This window comes from Aquarana catesbeiana, linkage group LG04, assembly GCF_042186555.1.
Source record: "Aquarana catesbeiana isolate 2022-GZ linkage group LG04, ASM4218655v1, whole genome shotgun sequence".
Lineage (NCBI taxonomy): Eukaryota > Metazoa > Chordata > Amphibia > Anura > Ranidae > Aquarana > Aquarana catesbeiana.
In genome coordinates, this window is record NC_133327.1 from 624,002,437 (window position 1) to 624,018,628 (window position 16,192).

Here is a 16,192-nt window from a genome sequence, read left to right on the forward strand (position 1 = left end):
TGGGGCATTGCCAAGAGAAAGATGAGACACGAGACCGAACAATGCAGAAGAGCTGAAGGCCGCTATTGAAGCATCCTGATCTTCCATAACACCTCAGCAGTGCCACAGGCTGATGGCTTCCATGCCATGCCGCATTGAGGCAGTAATTGCTGCAAAAGGGGCCCAAACCAAGCACTGAGTACATATGCAAGCGTATACTTTTCAGAGATCTGATATCGTTCTATGTACAATCCTTGTTTTATTGATTGCATGTAATTTTCTGAGATTTGGGGTTTTCATGATCTGTAAGCCATAATCATCACAATTATGACAAATCACGGCTTGAACTATCTTGCTTTGCATGTAATTGGTCTATCTCATATATTTCACCTTTTAAGTTGCATTAGTGAAATAAATGAACTTTTGCACAATATTCTAATTTCTTATCGTACGTCACGGGACCCAGAGCCATAGTAGTTACTATGTGGGTTATAGGCCACCTTCAGGTGATGGACACTGGCACACCCTAAGACAAAGTCCATTCCCTATATAACCCCTCCCACTACCTCAGTTTTTTCGCCAGTGTCTAAGGTGTTGGTCACGTGTAAAGATGTGCTGTGCTGAGCTCCACTGGAGCAATCCGTGCTGGGGCTAGCTATGCAGCCGGATCCATTAAAAGTGTTTTTTAGACCGAATTGAATGGTACCTGGGCCTCGTGTCTGAAGAAACAAGGTTTTACCTGTAACACTTCTCTTTTTAAAGACCCTGGGATCCAGTACTTTGGTATTTTAGATCCATAAAGTTTTACTGGTGGGGGGCTATTACAGGGCCAGGAGTGTGGGTTCCCGAGGGTCCCCGGTTCCTGAAGGTTTAACAGAACCCACCATAAAAGGTGAAGATTGGGTCTGTTGGTTTTTACCACAGAAAACCCTCTTGCGGGAAAGGTAAGTGGAGTTTTTCTAAGAAATTAAAAATTTTCTTATGAAATGTCTCCTTTAAAAAGTAAAGTGTCATGCCTAAGTGTCACCACTGGGGGCTGTATGGAGCATGTACCTGCTCCATGCTTTGCTCAGAGATCACGCTGAGTCACAGAAGCAGCAGGCTTTTTTTCCTCTGGGCTAGCAGGCGGACCTCTGGTAAGTTCGGGGGGGGGGGTTTTGCTTCACCAGACACCCCCCACCTGGGCTGAACTCTCCCCCTTTTTATGAGGCTGAACATTAGGAGAGAGCTAAAGAACGATCGGCGATGCTGTTTTTCTTTCACCACCCCTAGCACGGTGGCGGCTTTCGGGTCTCCTCCCCGGCATCCCTCCCTCCCACACAAGCCGATCCCGGGAGATCGGAGGCCCGTGCTTGCGCGGGAAAACTCTTTAAAAAAAAAAAAAAAAAAAAAGAAATGGGGGGGTGCGATGCGACGGAGGGGGCGGGCTTAGCACGACTGTGTCCGCCAGCGCGGGAGTGTGTTGTAAAAACTCCATTTGTGCTGGCTGCAAGTTGTCGGAGGGATACAAGAGCTAAGAGGGGCATGAAAGAGGTTTGGTGACACAGGCATTTCCTATTTTACATATTTTACTATTTGCATCAGGCTGGGCATTAATGACAGTGGCTGAACTATTGCTCAAGCAGTGGATGCAATTTCTTCTGATAGTACCTCTGCTTTTGTGCATGGGGCTAAGGTCAGAAGGGGGGTTAAAACACCCCCAAAAAGGGCTAAAAGGGTCTCCCTCAAGCTCTGGAAAGCCTACTCATCTCTACAATGGCATCCCCCCTGAGAGGGGGTAGCTGGTCAGAGTGAGCATCAAGGCCATGAAATGTTTACAACTCTTTTCAACACTGCAGCCCCTGTTTATGTTACTAAAAAGTTCTTTTTTCCTCAGCCATGATAGGGTTGAAAAAAAACCGCTTTAATCGCATACCAGTGTGGGACAAAATGCGACAGGTTCTCTTTCATTACACAGGACCCTCAAACTGAGGAACTAGGGGCAGGAGATGTATTCCCTCAGGGGACCGTGGTGAGGCTAATGGCTCCTCTTCTGAGGTGTCAAATGCAGGTGGATCAGCTTTCACAATCTGTAAGATTGATGGTGCAATTTCTTGCTGAATGGTCCGCTCCACATTTTATGTACCCTTAACTGAGTGTTTGGGTTTGCTAAAGCCTCCTCAAGCTGTGCATACCGTTCCTGTTCATTGCTGGAAAAGCTTTTTTGTATCTTAGTGGATCATCCAGATAAGCATTTTTTTTCAATTAACGCTGCTATATCCTCTGGGAATAAGAGTTTGACTTGTCCGGCAGACAATGCTCAAATGCTTAGGGATCCAACAGATAAAAAGTTAGAATTCTTATTAAAAGAAAACAAACTTTTTTTTCTCTGGCAGATTGAGTTCCTCAGCCTGCACCGATTAGTAATTGGTTAATAGTTGAGAGACCAGTTTAAACAGGTGTTCAAGGTTTTCCTGCTCAGGATCTGGCAGCTTTGTTTGCAATAGTTGCTATGAGAGATTCTATCCTTCAGGCCTTGCGCCCTTCGCTAAACACCATGCAAGAAGCTCCTGGCTAGTCTTCCTTTTGCGGTAGCTATTTGGGGATGATTTGGGTAATACATCCAAAGAAATTCTAGTGGAAAAAGTACCCCTTTGCCATGTAAGAAAAGGAGTAAATGTATTTTCATTTTAAAAACTCCAGGCAGTCACGACGGCCTCCGCCATCAAGTTCAAAAGGTAATCCTCTGGGTCAACCCCAGGGACAAAGGAGGTCTTGGGGGAGGAAACCTACAAAATACTGAAGCCTCCTTATGAGGAGGCACCCCTCTCGCTCGAATAGCGGGAATTCTTCTGCAGTTCTCAAGGATCTGAGGAAGAGTGTCGAGACAGATGGGGGACTTCCTCAATAGCTCCAAGGTACCAACTGGAGTTCCGAGAGTTCCCGTCTCCTCGTTTTCTCAGATCAAATGTTCCTAAGGATCCAGCGAAAGGTCTTTCTCTCAAGTATTGGACTGTCTTTTGGCAAAAAATGTTAATGGTGGTCCCCATGTAAGAGCAGAGGTTTGGTTCAAACCATTTCTTCCAGAACCGAATGGACATTCTGGATCTCAAAAATCTAAATTCAATTCCTGAATATAACCACTCTTTATGCAAAAAAAAAAAAAAGTTACGCCAATCAGTTATCTCCATCCTACAAGGAGGAGAACTTCTGGCATCAATCGACTTCAAAGATGCATTCCTCCATGTGCCTATTTCCTCGCTCACTAGTAATATCTACTGTTCAAGGTGGAAAATCTTAATTTTCAGTGTGTAGCTCTGCTTTTCGGTCTAGCTGCTGCACCTTGAGTGTTTTACAAAGGTTCTGGCCCCTCTTCTAGCCAGATTAAGGGCCCAAGGTATAACTATTATGGTTTACCTAGACTATCTGTTCTTGATAGACCAGTCGGTAGCCTGCTTAGACAAAAGTATAGTCACCACATTCAACTACCTAGAATATCTAGGTTGGATTCTCACCCTAGAAGAAATCTTCTTTAAAACCATGAAGAAGGCTAAAATACTTGGGTCTGATCATAGATACGCCCAGAAAAGGGTATTCTTGCCCCAGGCAAAGATCAGAGCCATAAAAGGAACTGATTCGGGTGGTCGAAGCAAGATTAATTCTTCTATTCAGCTTTCCATGAGGTTGTTGGGAAAGATGGTGGTTTCATTCGAGGCCGTTCCTTATGCTCCGTTTCATTTGAGACTGCTGCAAAACGGTATCCTATCGTCTGGGAATCTAGAGCTTGAACCCTTTGTTCCAAATGTGTCTGACTCCCAGGCCTATGGCCACATCACCCTGAAAGCGCCTGATCTCGTTGGATCTTGGAGGCTAAGCAGGATCAGGCCTGGTTAGTGCCTGGATGGGAGACCGCCTGGAAATACCAGGTGCTGTAGGCTGGGTGTGCCGGAGCCTCAGTTTATGGTTAATTAAAAATCTTCAAAGGGGAAAATCCTTCAGTTACCTGGGAAGTGGTAACAACATATGCCAACCTTTTTTTGGGGTGGGGAGCAGTCCTGGAAGAGACAACTGTCCAAGAGAAGTGGCCCAGATCAGAAATTGCCTTGCCCATTAACATTCTAGAAATTCAGGCAGAGCACTTGGTCCTGAGGGCCTGAATGTTCAGTTAACGGAATTGTCCTGCCAGGATTCAATCCGACAATGCCACAGCAATGGCCTATACTAATCACCAAGGGGGCACAAGAAGTTGTGCGGCCCAGAGAATGGTGAATCGTATCCTATCTTGGGCAGAAAACCATGTACTTGACCTTTTCGGCATTCTTCAATCCAGGAATAGAAAATTGGCAGTTGGACTACTTGAGTCGCCAGCAGTTGTTCCCGGGAGAATGGTTCCTTCACCCTGATACCTTAATGTCAATATGTCAAAGATGGGGGATCCCAGACGTAGATCTGTTTGCGTCCAGGTTTAACAAATCAACAACTTTGTGTCCAGAACAAAGGATCCGCTAGCATGTGGAACAGATGCCTTGCTATTCCTGTGGAATCAGTTCTCACTGATTTATGCATTCCCTCCTATGCTGCCTGCGTCCACGACTTCTTCGCAGGATCATACAGGAAGGGAAGTCGGTGATTCTTGTGGCCCAGGAAATCTTGGTATGCAGAGATCGTAAAGATGGTGGTAGAGGATCCCATAGACCCTACTGCCACGGCCAGACCTTCCCTCGCAAGGTTCGGTATTCCATCCTACTTTACAAATGCTAAATTTAATGGTTTTGCTATTGAGACCCACATTCTGGAGAAGCATGGGCTGTCAGGTTCAGTGGTCTACTCTGGTTAATGCAAGGAACCCGGCCTCCAGAGTCATATATTATAGAGTCTGGAAGGCATATGTCTCCTGGTGTGAATCCAGGGGTTGGCACCCCAGGAAATGTATCATAGGTAGAATCCTTGACTTTCTACAGATGGGATTAGAAATAAAGCCGGTCTTGAGTACTATCAAGGACTGGGTTTGGGTTTCGGCCTTATCGGTATTTTTGGTTGCGCACTCTTTGGTTCGTAGCTTTATTCAGGGGGTAACGCGGCTTAAAACCTCCAGTTAAGTCACCCCTGAACCCTTGGGACTTGAATTTAGTCCTGTCGGCATTACAAAAACAGCCTTTTGAGCCGATACAACATATTCCCTTGATCCTTTTTGACGAGGAAACTAGTTTTGCTGGTAGCCATATCTTCTGCAAGAATGTTATCAGAGTTGGATGCTCTTTCTTGTAAAGAGCCATATTTAATTATTCACAAGGATAAGGTTGTATTGTGTCCTCATCCTAATTTTCTACCTAGGGTAGTCTCAGGTTTTCATTTAAACCAGGATATTGTTCTACCTTCATAATTTTTTTTTTTTTTTTTTTTTTTTTTTCCCCTAAAACCCCGTTCTGCGGAAGAAAAGTCACTACATTCTCTTAGTGTGGAGAGAGCAGTCAGTCTATTTAAGAACGACTGTTCAGATTCGAAAAACGGATGTTTTTTGTTTGTGTTGCCTGAAGGTCCTAAGAGGACAGGCAGCATCGAAATCTACTATCTCTAAATGGATTCGACAAGTGATTGTTCAAGCTTGTGGTTTAAGGAGGAAAGTTCCACCTTTTCATATTAAAGCACACCCCACTAGGGCTGTTAGTGCTTGGTGGGGGTGCATCACCAAGCTTCCATGGTTCAAATTTGCAAGGCCTCAACTTGGTCTTCAGTCCATACATTTTACCAGATTTTATCAGGTAAATGTAAAAAGGCTTGAGGATATCTCCTTTGGGCGTAGTGTGCTGCAGGCAGCAGTATAACTCCTCTAGTCTCATGTTGCCCTAATTCTGTTGTGTCTCCCTCACCTTAGTTGGCATTGCTATGGGACATCCCACATAGTAACTACTATGGCTCTGTGTCCTGTGATGTACGATAAGAAAATAGGATTTTTATAACAGCTTACCTGTAAAATCCTTTTTCTTTTCCATACATCAAGGGACACAGAGGTGTCCCGCCCCTCTTTCTAGTATACACGTGTATTGTTTTGCTACAAAAACTCCCAGTAGTGGGAGGGGTTATATAGGCAGTGGACTTCCTGTCTTAGGATGTGCCAGTGTCCATCACCTGAAGGTGGCCTATAACCCACATAACTACTATGGCTCTGTGTCCTGTGATGTACTTCAAAGAAAAGGATTTTACAGGTAAGCTGTTAAAAAAATCCTATTTTTTTTTTTTTTTTTTTTTTTGTATCGCCTGTACAGTGGGGAAGGAAAGTATTCAGACCCCCTTACATTTTTCACTGTTATATTGCAGCCATTTGCTAGACTGAAGCTTTAACTTCATTTTTTTTCCCCTCAATGTACACACAGCACCCCATATTGACAGAAAAACTCAGAATTGTTGACATTTTTGCAGATTTATTAAAGAAAAAATGAAATTTCACATGGTCCTAAGTATTCAGACCCTTTGCTCGGTATTTAGTAGAAGCACCCTTTTGATTTAATGCAGCCATGAGTCTTTTTGGGAAAGATGCAACAAGTTTTTCACACCTAGATTTGGGGATCCTCTGCCATTCCTCCTTGCAGATCCTCCAGTTCTGTCAGGTTGGATGGTAAACGTTGGTGGACAGCCATTTTTAGGTCTCGCCAGAGATGCTCAATTGGGTTTAAGTCAGGGCTCTGGCTGGGCCATTCAAGAACAGTCACGGAGTTGTTGTGAAGGTTTTCGTCCAGGATATCCCTGTACTTGGCCGCATACATCTTTCCATTGATTGCAACCAGTCATCCTGTCCCTGCAGCTGAAAAACACCCCCACAGCATAATGCTGCCACCACCATGCTTCACTGTTGGGACTGTATTGGACAGGTGATGAGCAGTGCCTGGTTTTCTCCACACGTACCGCTTAAAATTAAGGCCAAAAAGTTCTATCTTGGTCTCATCAGACCAAAGAATCTTATTTCTCACCATCTTGGAGTCCTTTGTTTTTTTTTTTTTGTTTTTTTTTTTTTTTTGCTAACTTCATGCGGGCTTTCATGTGTCTTGCACTGAGGAGAGGCTTCCCTTGGGCCACTCTGCCATAAGGCCCCGACTGGTGGAGGGCTGCAGTGATGGTTGACTTTCTACAGCTTTCTCCCATCTCCCGACTGCATCTCTGAAGCTCAGCCACAGTGATCTTTGGGTTCTTCTTTACCTCTATCACCAAGGCTCTTCTCCCCCGATAGCTCAGTTTGGCCGGACGGCCAGCTCTAGGAGGGCTTCTGGTCATCCAAAACGTCTTCAATTTAAGGATTATGGAGGCCACTGTGCTCTTAGGAACCATAAGTGTAGCAGAATTTTTTTTTTTTTTTTTGTAACCTTGGCCAGATCTGTGTTTTGCCACAATTCTGTCTCTGAGCTCTTCAGGCAGTTCCTTTTGACCTCATGATTCTCATTTGCTCTGACATGCACTGTGAGCTGTCAGGTTTTGTATAGACAGGTGTGTGTGGCTTTCCTAATCAAGTCCAATCAGTATAATAAATATAAACACAGCTGGACTCAAATGAAGGTGTAGAACCATCTCAAGGATGATCAGAAGAAATGGACAGCACCTGAGTTAAATATGAGTGTCACAGCAAAGGGTCTGAATACTTAGGACCATGTGATATTTCAGTTTTTCTTTTTTAATCTGCAAAAATGTCAACAATTCTGTTTTTTTTGTCAATATGGGGTGCTGTGTGTACATTAATGAGGAAAAAAATGAACTTAAATGATTTTAGCAAATGGCTGCAATATAACAGAGTGAAAAATTTAAGGGGGTCTGAATACTTTCCGTCTCCACTGTATATATGCTGGCTGCCTTGGAGGGGACAGGGAGGAGGCGGGACGAGTGCCGTACACACAGGAGAATTTCCTGTTTACACGGCAGCCTCTGTAATAGGAAGTCCCATCTCCTGCGCTGCCTTTGGACAACCTGTTGTGTCCATTATAGGAGGCGTGACATTGTAGTAAAGAGGCCGCCGAGAAAACGGGAGTTTTTCCTGTATGTATAATCTTTTGGTGCTCGTCCCGCCCCCCTCCCTGTTCCCTCTGAGGCTGCAGATGGATGGGCTTCAATAAGGTTGCATTCCTAGCAATGGTGGGTGCTGCATTCCTGGCACGTGTGAGGCTGCAGATGGGCACTCATCCTTATTTTGCTTCACAGTTCTTTTATTTAAGATTAAAGTTTTTTTTTTTTTGTCTGAAACTTCCCACTTAAAGTGAAGGTGCGTTTTATATGCCAATAAATGCGATATATCCAAATAACACGCTCAAGCTCATCTCTTTACTCATACAGCCACAAAGGCAAGAGAATTCTTGTTGGGCAATGTATTAGTGCTCAAACAAAACACGCTTAGACCAAATTTAAATGGTTCGAAGAATGTCAGGCAAAATGGTTGGCCCTCACACTTTCACTTCATCAAATCTGGCCCTCTTTGAAAAAAGTTTGGACACCCCTGGTGTACACGGACGTTTTAAAAACTCCTCTGAATGATTTAATTTGACAGACAGTAAACTACGTTTAAAAACTTCTGTTTTGCATGGTTTACATGCCACGTTTTAGAAGCAATTTTTTTTTTTTTTTTTTTAATGGTCAAAAATGAAGAACTCCTGTAAACAAAATGCGATTTTACCATGTTTACAAGCTTTTACAGGCATTTGGCATTTTCAAATGCCTCTGAACATCTGTCCTGAACTCAACTGCCTAGAAACAACTATAAACCACCCTGTGTACATGTACTGATAAGATAACAGAGGAGCTTCAGGGACAGCTGAAAAAAAAGCCAAACTGCTCCTAAATGTCCATTTTACCAGCAGCAGTGTACATGAAGCCTAAATGAAGTCAGTTTAACCGCTTAAAGACTAAACCTTTTTCTGACACTTGTTGCTTACTAGTTAAAATCAGTATCTTTTGCTAGAAAATTACTTGGAATGTCTAAACATTATAAAATTAAGTTTTTAATTGCTTTTATTTAAGCAGAGACCCTAGAGAATAAAATGGCAGTCGTTGCAATATTTTGTCACGCGGTATTTGCGCAGTGGTCTTTCAAAAACCCCAGTAACGTTAGCCCGATTTTTTTTTTTTTTTTTTTTTGTATAATGTGAAAGCTGTTATGTTGCAAGAATTGTGATCTTTATTCTAAGAAAAAACATAGTGATTCTCATTTTAGCCAGAATTGTGTAGCTCTAGCTAAGGGACAGGAAGTGAAGGGAAATCTCCACAATGGGGCACAAGGCAAAAAAAAGGTGACGGGGTTGTAACCTTTCCTTACTCTATCCAAAATAAAACGACGTTTAGACTTTAGTGACACTTTAAAACCTCTGTGTGAGGATGTGCGCACCTACCCATTTTGTAGATTATCCTCTAGAGCAGTGGTTCTTATCCTTGGTGAAATTAGGACCCAGTATATTCTTCCAAAATGTTCCATGCCACAACAGTAAAAAAAAAAGTTATGTAGTCCCACATGAGTATGGGAATGCAAAATATCAGTGGGATTATTGACACCAGTGGGTAAAATGTCCCCTAAGTTTATTGGTGTTTGGGGAACCACGATCACCAGGAAAAATAGCCCTTAATCATTGATGAGGGTATCGTGGCCCCCCAGTAGAGAAAGACTAATCAGTTCATTGGTGTCAGTGGCAGTGAACATCCATTTTATAACACTGCAAAGCAGGAAGCAGAACATCTGTGCTGACCAAATATACATTGCACAGAGGTGTCTTTTTTTGTGTTTAAAAAAAAAAAAAAAAAATACTGAATATTTACATCAAGCTAACCTTATATAAACAAAAAAGCCCCTGACTGTAAATATAGCTATCTCTCTATCGATAGATATATACATATATATATATATATCTATCTCTCTATCTCATCTCCCACCCAGTCACTATATGTATATGGCCGGGTGGGAGCCTACTTGTTCCGTCCTCCCGTTGTGAGCATTGGTACATGTCCCATGGGCCACTCACCAGTGCGATCTGTGATGAGACACAGCAGATCACAGAATGGGGTACAGGGCTGCTGTGCTTGAATCTGTGTTATGTGATTCCTGTGGCCAATCACAGTGTAAATACATGCTGCTACCTGAGGAGTCTCTCTTACAGCTATCAGCTTTGAGAGGAGAAAGTGTGTAGTACAGTGCAGGGCACATGTTCTACACACTGAAAGTGGGGGGGTGAGAAACAGCAGTGGTTGAATGCTGATTAGTCATTAGTGCAGTGTTGCTATAGTGACATTGTACTGCTCTGGTTAGTGATCAGTAACACTGTATGCCATTGCAGCAAACAGTGTCTCTGATCATTGATCAGAGCAGTACAATGTCACTATAGTGACACTTCTGTTCTGGTAATGGTATGTTAAAAAAAATAAGCCATGTGCATGATCAGTCCAAGCATTGAAAGTCTCACACATTTGGTATCCCCATACTTGGGAGGAGTAGCTGAATGTGTTTTGGGGTGAAATTGCCTATGTTGTAAGGAATATCCTGTAAAATGGACCACTTTGTGTTCAACCACTTAAAGACCGCCCACCGCATATACAGTTGTGCTGATAAGTTTACATACCCTGGCAAAATGTTATAATTTCTTGGCCATTCTTCAGAGAATATGAATAACACAAACTTTTCTTTCACTCATGGTTGGTGTTTGGTTGTAGCCATTTATTATCAATCAACTGTGTTTACTCTTTAAATCATAATCACAACAAACTACCCAAATGACCCTGATCAAAAGTTTACATACCCCAGTTCTTAAAGAGGCGATCCACACGTTTTTTCATTTATTAAAATTTAGCAACTACAAAAAGCATAGCTGCTGACTTTTAATAAACCGACTCTTACCTGTCCCATGGTCCAGCGATGTGGCCTCCTGGAGCCCCGCTCCTCTCGCCTCCTCTCCTCGGCGCCTCCATTGATACTGTGGGCACCCGGTCGTGACAGCTTACGGCTTCACGGCCGGGCACGCACTGCTGCACTCTGCTATTGGCCAGCCACTCTTCTGGGACCTGAGTTGTGTCCCAGAAGGTCGCTGGCAGGGAGGGGCCTCCTAGGGCGAGAGGAGGAGTTGCCTAGGCGGCCGAGAACAGGAAGGAGAAAGTGGGACAGGAAGTACAACTTTTGGGTGGAACTCTGCTTTAATACCGTGCATTGCCCCCTTTAACATAAATGACAGCTTGAAATGTTTTGTGGTATTTGTGGATGAGGCTCTTTATCTTCTCAGATGGTAAAGCTGTCCATTCCTCTTGGCAATAAGCCTCCAGTTCCTGTAAATTCTTGGGCTGTCTTGCATGAACTGCATGTTTGAGATCTCGCTCAATGATATTGAGGTCAGGAGACTGAGATGGCCACTCCAGAACCTTCACTTTATGTTGCTGTAGCCAATGACAGGTCGACATTGACTTGTGTTTGAGATCATTGTCATGTTGGAATGTCCCAAGTTGTGCAGCTTCTTGGCTGATAAATGCAAATGTTCCTGCAGAATGTTTCGATAACATACTGCATTCTTCTTGCCATCAATTTTGACCCAATTTCCTGTGCCTTTTGTAGCTCGCACATCCCCCAAAACATCAGCTATCCACCTCCGTACCTTTCATCATAGACCTTGTTGACTCCTCTCCAAATGTACAGTGCCTTGCAAAAGTATTCACCCCCCTTGGCATTTTTCATGTTTTTGTTGCCTCACAACCTGCAATTAACACGGATTGTTTGAGGATTTGCATCATTTAATTTACAGAACATGCTCACAACTTTAAAGATTTTTTTTTTTTTTTTATATTGTGAAACAAACAACAAATAGCACAAAATAACAGAAAAAGTAAATGTGCATAACTATTCACTCCCCCAAAAGTGAATAATTTGTAGAGCCACCTTTTGCAGCTATTACAGCTCCAAGTCTCTTTGGATAAGTCTCTAATGAGCTTGCCACATCTTACCACTGGGATTTTTGCCCATTCCTCCTTGCAAAACTGCTCCTTCAAGTTGGATGGTTTGCGCTTGTGAACAGCAATTCCTAAGTCTGACCACAGATTTTCTATTGGATTGAGGTCTGAGCTTTGACTAGGCCATTCCAACACATTTACATGTTTCCCCTTAAACAACTCAAGTGTTGCTTTAGCAGTGTCTTTGGGGTCATTGTCCTGCTGGAAGGTGAACCTCTGTTCTAGCCTCAAATCACACACGAGAGTGTATTTAGCACCATCCATCTTTCACTCAACTCTGACCAGTTTCCCAGTCCCGACTGCTGAAAAACATCCCTACAGCATGATGCTGCCACCACCATGTTTCACTGGTGTTCTGGGGATGGTGTTCTTTGGGTGATGTGTTGGGTTTGCGCCAGACATAGCATTTTCTTTGGCCAAAAAGTTCAAGTTTAGTTTCATCAGACCAGAGCACTTTCCTCCATACATTTTGGGAGTCTCCCACATGCCTTTTTTTCGCAAACTCAAAACGTGCCATTTTGTTTTTTGCTGAAAGTAATGGCTTTCTTCTGACCACTCTGCCATAAAGCCCAACTCTATGGAGCGTACAGGTTATTGTCGTCCTATGTACAGATACTCCAGTCTCTGCTGTGGAACTCTGCAGCTCCTCCAGGGTTACCTTAGGTCTCTGTGCTGCCTCTCTGATTAATGCCCTCCTTGCTCGGTCCATGAGTTTTGGTGTGCGGTTGTCTCTTGGCAGGTTTGCTGTTGTGCCAGGTTTCCATTTGGTTAGGATAGATTTGAGGGTGCTCCTAGGGATCATCAAAGGTTTTGGTATATTTCTTTTTTTTTTTTTTTTTTTTTTTTCTTAACCTAACCCTGACTTCTCAACAGCATTGTCCCTTACTTGTTTGGCGAGTCCCTTGGTCTTCATGGCAGTGTTTGGTTAGTGGTGCGTCTTGCTTAGGTGTTGCAGCCTCTGCGGCCTTTCAAAAAGGTGTGTGTATATGTAATGACAGATCATGTGATGCTTAGATTGCACACAGGTGGACATAATTTCACTAATTGTGACTTCTGAAGGTAATTAGATGCACCAGAGATTTTTATGGGCTTCATAACAAAGGGGGTGAATACATACGCACATGCCAATTATCAGTTTTTTTTTTATTTCTGAAAAATTTGTTTTATGTATATATTTTTCTAATTTTACTTTGAACTAAAGACTATAATGCAACAAAATGGGTAAAAAGCCAAGGGAGGTGAATTCTTTTGCAAGGCACTGTAGAGTTTATGGCCAAAAAGCTCAATTTATGGTCTCATCACTCCAAATTACTTTGTGCCAGAAGGTTTGAGGCTTGTCTTTGTGCTGTTTTGGCATATTGTAAGTGGGATAGTTTGTGGCATTTGCATAGTAATGACTTTGTTCTGGCGATTCAACTCTTCAAGTGGCTCCTTTATTGTGCATCTTGAAACAGCCACACCACATGTTTTCAGAGAGTCCTGTATTTCACCTGGTTATTTGTGGGCTTTTCTTTGCATCCTAAACACTTTTCCTGGCAGTTGTGGCTGAAATTTTAGTTGGTCTACCTGACCGTGGTTTGGTTTCAACAGAACCCCTCATTTTCCACTTCTTGATTAGAGTTTGAAAACTGGTATTCTCAATTCCTTGGATATCTTTTTATATCCCTTTCCTGTTTTATACAGTTCAATTGTCTTTTCCTGCAGATCCTTTGACAATTTTGCTTTCCCCATGACTCAGTATCCAGAAATGTCAGTGCAGCACTGGATGAAAGATGCAAGGGTTTGTCAGGAGTCCAGAAACTCATTGACCCTTTTATACACACACTCTGTAATTACAAACAAACAGATCACAGGTGAAGATGGTTACGTTTTTAATAGCCATTCAAACCTCTTTTTGTTAACTTGTGTGCATGTTATCAGGCCAAAATCACCAGGGGAAAAAGGGGGTGGAACACCTTATATTCATCCAAAGAAGGTTGGGGGTATAATCAGGGTTAATTTTACCGGCCTATAGTTGCCTACCTGAATAATAGTACCCTTTATACCACTAATCCATTATTGATTGGAATGACAGTGAATGATCGACAATCAAAAATGGTTGTTCTAGGGACCAAATTAACATATGTAAAGAAAAAGAGGAGGAGGAGGAGAGAACCTCCAAAAGACGGTCCACTCAAGAACATACGGGTGTTAACCTAAATATCTTTATTGATTATCCCAGTTAAAACAGTGTATCTATCCAAAAACCATTGAATTAAAAATAGGACAAAGTCCTACACAGCACTGGTGGCCACCGATGTATTCCACATACATAAATCACTCATGCATCCATACACACATTAACTAGTAGGGAAGACCCGGGTCTGATCTATATTCCATCTACTTCCCAAATAAAGTTTATAACTAGATTGGTTATTACCACTTCGGCCCTCACTAAGGGAAGTGCTGGTGATTAGAAAGATATCCGTCCGGATATTAATGAGGAAAAACAAAACTTCAATACACAGCAGGTGGATGAATAAAATGTCCCCGCGTTACCGGCTATATAGCAGCAGTTGGAGGGCAAAATAATGTATTCGGTAAGGAAACAAACGGCAGATAGCAATAGTGTGCCTCCGTGTATGTTGGAGCACTACATAGCTCACCGTTTGACGTCTTCAACCAGAAAGTTCATGGGCCCATAGAGGACAATAGTAGCCGCGTTGACTTGGTGTGGGGGAGCGGACATGCGGTGTTCTCGCCTGTCCTGACAGGAGCTGTTGCTTCCGGGTCTTTCAGTGGGAAAGTACGGTGTGTCACAGGGTTCAAAAGTGTTCCGCGCTTGGTCTGTCAGTTCACCAGGGGAAGCGCTTAGTCCTAGTGTTCACCGCAGGGCTCAACCCAATGTCTTGAAAATTCCTCAGATCGCTTCTGTATATTCAAAATTGGTTCCTCATTTGCGTGTGGAAATCCATGTCCTACCAGTGCATAGGTTAGACGCTTGCGCGTTTCACTTGTTGCCAAGCTTCTTCAGAGCATGTCCACTAGCTAATGTGTGTATGGATGCATGAGTGATTTATGTATGTGAAATACATCGGTGGCCACCAGTGCTGTGTAGGCCTTTTGTCCTATTTTTAATTTTTAATTCAATGGTTTTTAGATAGATACTGTTTTAACTGGGATAATCAATAAAGATATTTAGGTTAACCCCTGTATGTTCTTGAGTGGACCGTCTTTTGGAGGTTCTCTCCTCCTCCTTTTTCTTTACAAAACCACCAGGGTATGTAAACTTTTGATCAGGGTCATTTGGGTAGTTTCTATTATAATTCTGATTTAAAGAGTAAACACAGTTGATAATAAATGGCTTCAGCCAAACACTAACCATGAATGAAAGTTTGTTATCATTCTGTAAACTTTTGAGCACAACTGTATACTGTGGCAGGATGGCTCTATTGCGTGAAACGACGTACGTGTACGTCGTTTAATGCAATAGTGTGGGCACGCTTGTCCCCGCTGCACGTAGGAGGAGCCAATGCACATGCTCAGCAGACCCGATGTCCGCAGGCCACCCGCGACCTCGTGTGGTACAGAGGCAGAACAGGGGATATGCCTGTGTAAACAATTTTAAACCTTTTATAGCCCTGATGTTAACCCTTCCCTGCCAGTGCCATTTATACAGTAATCTGCATTTTTCTTTATAGCACTGATCACTGTATTTGTGACACTGGTTCCCAAAAAGTCCCGGTCAGATTTGTCTGCCGCAGTGTTGCAGTCCCGCAAAAAAATCGCAGATCGACGCCATTACTAGTAAAAAGAAAAAAAATGTAAGTCCATAAATCTATCCCATAGTTTGTAGATAATTTACATAAATTTTATTTGGGTACAGCGTCGCACTCCTGCGCAATTGGCAGTTAAAATAATGCAGTGCCATATCTCAAAAAATGGCCTGTTCATTAAGGGGGTAAACCCTACCAGGGCTGAAGTGGTTAATAAGAGAATTATTTTCTTCCTGCATTTTCCAACAACTAGCAAAATAATGAAGTCTTTAAAAGACTCACCATGCCATGGTGTGTTAACGCTCTGTGGTCATTTTGTGGGTGTTTTTACTGTCCTGGTGCTCCAGGGCCCCCAGGAATGTGATAGGTAGTAAGGCAGATGTGTAATTTATGCCCATGGAAGGCCTTAAAGTGTGCTTTGGATTTTTAGCCACTGTGGCTAGGCTGTGAAAGTCTCACACCACGTGGTATCCCTATACTTAGGAGGAGGAGCAGAATGTGTTCATTCTTTTGAACATTTTCCA

General features: G+C 42.9%; 1 protein-coding gene and 1 pseudogene across 2 annotated transcripts in view; both read left to right on the forward strand.

The window, feature by feature from the left end:
- Positions 1–16,192, forward strand: part of WDR26 (WD repeat domain 26) — a 144,263-nt gene that overhangs the window by 86,910 nt on the left and 41,161 nt on the right. The window lies entirely within an intron of this gene.
- LOC141141692 (5S ribosomal RNA) lies at positions 3,778–3,896 on the forward strand (annotated as a pseudogene).